Genomic DNA, 6,151 nt, shown 5'->3' on the forward strand with positions numbered 1-6,151 from the left:
GCGGGGCCGCCCCGCCCGCCGCCACCGCCCCGCCGCCCGCCGCCGGACCCGCCCGCCGCCCCACGCATTGGCTGCCGGCCGGCCGGGGGAGGCGGCCGCGGCAGGGCAGGGCCGGGCGGGCCGGGAGGGCGGCGTGGGGAGGGACCCTGCGCGGCTGCCGCTGCAGAGGGCCTGCCCGTGGGGGCCCGGCGGCCTGGCCTGTGCCTCCCCGCCGTGCCCTCTCCGGGCTGAACCCAGGCCTCGTTCCTCCCGGGGTGCACTCCCCGCTCGGTGCCACTGATAGAGCGCACCTCGCCTTGGCTAGTAGCCGTGGCTAGTAACTGTGCTAGTAGCCACAGGTACCGCACATATGGGGGGAATCACGAGGTTTTGAAGCTTGGCCAAATGAGACCTTGAAGCGTGGTCAAGATGACCTTGATTAGCGATAAATTCATCAAGAACAAGCTTTGATCTGCAAACCCTAGAAAATAAGCAGAACATCCTGGACCATAAAGAGAATGTCTGGGACTGTGTTGAGGATGAGTTATTTGACAACCTGGCAAAGTGACTCTTCAATTAATGAACTTGGCAATGAAACTAACTTCTGAGTGTCCTGAAAGTGAACTACCTGCATTATCATACTGAGAAACACACCCACAGGTCGAGAAGACCCCGGCCCAGGTTAAGACCCTTCCCCTGAGCATGTGTAGTAGTAGGAGCATTATGTGAGCTGGATTGTAACTGTATGTTAATCTCTAACCAACCAGTATCTAACAAGCGTGTTTGGACAAGTGCTAACCCCTGATTTTTGTGTATAAAAGGAGATGGAAACCTGCTGTTGTGGTGCTTGATTTGTGGAAAAGTCCACCGAGCACCCAGGCCTGAATAAATACAGTATCTCTCCTGAGCGTGTTAGGATTCGTTTACTGCACGCCGGGCACAGATCTGCTTTTCAGATAACTCTTTTGTGCTCTTGTTCTCCTCCTTGCAGAATTTAGGGTGCTAATTCACACAGCTCCTTTCGCCCAGCCACTCAAGGATCTTTCATTAAAAAAAAAAAAAAAAGAAACCTCGTCTTTGTTTTGCAAGTGGGGGAACCAAGGCAGAGATAGCAAAATAATTTCTCTGAGGTCAGACCACAGGGAGGTGATGTGTCCAGGAGCAGAGCCTAGTCATTCCCGACTCTCATCCTCACTCAGTGGGACCATAGATGTTTCCTCAGATGTTTGGTTTTGTATGAAAACAGGCCAGTGTGTTTCAGACACAAAAACCTCAGAACAAATTAGACTCATGGTTTTGAAGTTTGAAGGATCAGTATGTCAAAGATGGGCAGTATTCAGAAGATCCTCTGTTGCTTTTGCAAACACAGAGTTTCAGATGGTGTCAGAGTTCACTGAATATCATCTTCCTTGGGAAAAAGCAGAACATACATCAACATCATGCTGTTGCCAAAAGGCACACATTCTATCAGTTTGTATGGCTGGAAGGATAGCCTGTGAGTCAGGTGAGATAAGATGTCAGATCAACTGTACTGCTGTGACTTCAGCGCTCACAGCACTGAGTGACACAGGACTGAGTGTCCAGTTTGGGTACCACGCTGCTACAAAACAGGCAAATGTGGGGGAGTGAACCCACAAAGGGGAACAACTCACCTGGGCGATCCAAGCAGGAGGACTGCAAAAATTGCAATGCATAGTCTAGAGAAGAAGGAACTGAGGGAGATGTGGCAACTGACTTCAAGTATGTACAAAGATACTTAAAAGAGGAAATTAATAATTACCTTATCTGTGGTGGAGAAGAAAAGAACTATCAGCTCATCAATAGTGCCTGTCACTACATGGGCAGTGGGGGGAAGACCAGTAAAAGGATTGGCCTCTGGTCAGTGAAATGGGAAATCAACCAAAGATACCAAGAAGTTGTGAGTATTTTTCACTTCTCTTCACTGTGGCGGTGGCTAGGTGAATACCTTAACACCAATGACAAGTGGGTAAAAAGTCATTCTAGATTTCTAAGCACCTAGGCAAAGTCAGTGCTTTCAGACCAGTTAGGCTTGATGAAATTAATCCTGTGATGACTGGAGAACTGGCTGAAGCAATGTCATGCCCACTGGCAGTTAACTTTGAAATCTCTAGAGAATGGAGAGGTTCAGAACACTGGAAAAGGCCAAATATGTTAGCTATTTAAAAAAAAAAAAAAGGATCTGAGGAATTACTGCCCAGCCAGTGTTACTTTACTGCCTCCCCCTGTGATACAGGAACAAATAAACAATAAGTAGACAACTCACATTTTCTATTTTCAAAAAAAAGAAATCAAGTCAAACCAATCTTTCACAGTAGACTAACAGACCTTGTGGATAAGGAAGTAACAATAGATGTTATATATTTTGACTTCAGTAAGGATTTTTATTCTGTTTCATCTGAGAGTCTTACAAACAAACTGGGAAATGAGAAACTGGATCTATCGACATCATTGTTAGGAGAGTCTGATGGTGATTAGAAAACGCTAAGATTGGTTTTCAATGGTACACTGTCTAACTGGAGAAAAGTATCAAGAAGGAGTCCTGCAGAGATCTCAGTGTAGTATTAATAGTTTCTTCAGTGATTTATACAGTGGACTAGAAAATGTGTCTATTAAATTTGCAGACCACACTAACCTGAGAGGGGTTGCAATGTATTTGGGAGACAAAATTAGTATTGAAATGATCTTGATCAATGGGAGAAGTGGCATGAAAGAGTAGAACACCATTTAATAAAAGCATATGCAAAGTTCTGCACTTGGAAAGAAATAATTAATTTCACAAAGTTAGGATAGGGCAGAGACCTCCATCTAGTCACTGGTCCCCATCAGGCCCAGGACCTTCAGCAGAGTTCTGGCTACCATCATACTCAGATTGGAACTGTACAATTTGCTTTTCTCACCTCTCCAAGAGTTATTGAGGCCCCCTGATATTTCAGTTCTTACTACCAAAATATTTACACTTCACATGCAAAAGTCCATTGACTTCGCTCCTTTTCCTGCTCACTTTAGATCAGACCCTTTGCTTTTGTAGTGGTTTAACCCACGTGGCAATTAAGCACTACACAGCCACTTGCTCACCACCCCCACCTGCAGTAGGGATGGGGGGGGAGGAGATCAAAAATAAGAAAAAAAAAGGTGAAACTCGTGAGTTGAGATAAAGACAGTTTAATAGGACAGAAAAGGAAGGAAAAACAATAACGATAATAATAATAATAATTGAATATACAAAACAAGTGATGCACAATACAGTCTATTACCACCCGCTGACTGATACCCAGCCAATCCCTGAGCCACAGTGCTCCCCGGCCAACTTTCCCCCCATTTTATATACTGGGCATGACGTCATATGGTGTGGAATATACCTCTGGCTCATTTGGGTCAGCTGTCCTGTGCACCCAGCCTCCGCTGGCAGGGCAGTATGAGAAGCTGTAAAGTCCTTGATTTAGTATAAACCCTAAACAGTGTGTTATCAGCATTACTCTCATCCTAAATCCAAAACACAGCACTATACCAGCTACTAGAAAGAAAATTAACTTTATTCCAGCTGAAACCAGGACAGCTTTCTACCTGCAAACAGAAATATTTGTGGTTTCAGCCAGATACTTATCCACCAACAGCTATAGCTGTGGTTGTCCTGGATGCTCTGTCACCACTGCCACTTCTGATTCCTTTAGTTGCATCACAGTCTTTCAGGACTGTAAAGGATAAATGGGGCCATACAACTTTTCCTTCTGTCTCCTTTGCTCTAGGTCTAAGACCTGAAAAGTCTCACTCTGCCAGGTCTTGTTCTGTACCTTCTGGTGGAGGGGTGGGTGCCTCACTCTTAGGCAACGACAAACTGTGACTGAGCTGTGGAATATGCTTTCTGAAGGCCTCCTGCAGGCTGTCTTCAGACTGGTGCAAATGATGCTATGACATTTTCAGATCAAAGGACTGCCTAATGTTGGAGCTGGTTCAATGATGAGCGTTGCTTTGCAAGAGTCTTGGTGAGCCTGAAGGCAGCCAAGAGCCAGGGAAAAGAAACTGTCTCCCCAGGAGAAGAGAAAAAGAAGAGAAAAGAAGATACATTTTTCCTTAGTGTGTCTTGTCCCTGCAGGCAGCAGTGATGACACCAGGTGCATTCCCTGTGGGGCCTGTTCTTGCTGCTCAGACTGAAGAAGCGAGGCTGTGGGGACTTTTTTACAGAGCAGTCTTTCAGAGTCCCTTTCCTGAACCAGTAGGCCAGGCTGGACTGGTATCATAGGCTGGTGTCATGGGCATACCCCAAGATCCTGATACAAATGTTTATAAATCAAAACTGCTTCATCTTGACTTCTTCACTGCTCAGTCTCTGATGGCTTCTGGATTTCTGCCCATGCCTTATCTCAATGCCTATGCTCCCCTTCTCCATGTCTTTGTGCAGTCTATTGTTTTTCCTAGGAGCAGCACTGTCTCTCTGTTCTTCAAAGTAATTCAGGATTCTGCCCAAAAGCTTCCTCCCTCTGTCTCTCTCTTCAAGTCCTCTTGCTAAGCCTTGATCGCGCTAACCATGTACAGGATTGGCATTTGGTAATAGCGGGTGAGTCTTGTTTGTCGTTCCAGGGGCTTGATTCTGGAAGGGTGGGGTTAGTGCACTCATAGTCCTAGGATAACTAGGCAAGTAGGGAGCAATATCGTAAGGCAGACATCTGGAAGAGTGGAACATACTGTGCTAGCATTACACAGTGTGTGCAGCCTTGGTCTCCATGTGTAGGAATAGTTATGTAAATGTCTTTTCAAGTGTTGCCATCTTAATGCAGCTGCCTGCCAGATGTAGGACGCTTCCACATCAGTGCCTGAATGGATGTGTGACAGGTGCTTTCAGAGTGAATCTTCCAGCAACGCCTGCTTGCTGGGCTTTGGTTTGTACTGCGGAACAGTCTTGGTGTGCAAAGCAGATTCCCTTCAGGTGGCATTAAGCTAGTAGGTGTGCCATACATAGGAGCACACCTCATGTGTTTCAGCCAGTAATTGGTGTGCACTCCACAGGACCAGGGAAGACATAATCCAAAGTAAAGCTCCACAAACATGTTTTGTGTGGATGTTGGATTTCCAGCCCCTACTCTACCACTTTAAAGTTTTGCTCCCATCAAGCTATACTACTTGCTAGCACAGAACTGGCTGTAGGTGCCGTATGCATTTCAAAGCTGTAAGGGGAGCAGTCAAGGAGACTTATTGCCAAAGTGTCTGAAACAGCATCAGATATCAGTTTTGGGATAGATGAACCGTATCTGGGAAGTCTGGAGTGGACCCTGCAGAGGAGCATATTCCTTTTGAAAAGGAGAAGATTGGATTTGATTCTGAAAACAATTTATTTCTAGCACCCCAATGTCACAGGAGGTAGAACACATCATGCAAACTCCTCTTTGTGCTTTTCCCATTCTTGTAGAGACTATACACAAATGAGCTCTGATTTTCAAGGCGGTTTGTTCTTTCTTTGGAATCACACATGTAGAAGGACAAAAACTGTAAAGGAGTTGACATTTTTATGGCTCATCTGAAACCATCACACACTTTTCAGCTAAATGCAAGCACTTAACCTGTTACCGTCAGCTGCAACATTTCAGTGATCCCAAAACAGATAATAAGATAGCAGTTCGTCAGCCAGACGAATGTGTGCACAAGCACTAGGAGAGCCTCCTGTTCTCGACGTGCCATTACGACTCTCTGCAGGGTGGGCTGCAGTTACTGTCAGCGCAACAATCGTGTACCTGTGTCTGCAGTTCAGCCAAGATGGCCAGTGAACCAACACCGTGGCAGAACTGCGACTCTTAAATATGCACAGCGTATTTACTGACTCTGTAGCATAGTTTTAATGATGTAACATTATGACTATTTGTGCAGTATATGTACATACCATATACACACCACTTTGGTCCAGCGGCGGGCAGCAGGGACTGGCAAAGCATGTGGTGGTGTGCCCGTCCTCTCCGCCACTGGTGCTGGGCCAGCACAGGAGTGCTGGGCTTGGGAACTGGTGGGAAGAGGCCAGCAGCTGTGCAGCTGTTATCTAAAAAGCAGTTTCATGCCCACTGTAGAATAAACCAACCTTAACACGCTTAGGAGAGTTATTGTATTTATTCAGGCTTGGGTGCTTGATGGACTTTTCCACAAATCAAGCACCCCAACAGCAGGT

Source organism: Strix uralensis, chromosome 2 (genome assembly GCF_047716275.1).
Source record: "Strix uralensis isolate ZFMK-TIS-50842 chromosome 2, bStrUra1, whole genome shotgun sequence".
NCBI classification, from domain to species: domain Eukaryota; kingdom Metazoa; phylum Chordata; class Aves; order Strigiformes; family Strigidae; genus Strix; species Strix uralensis.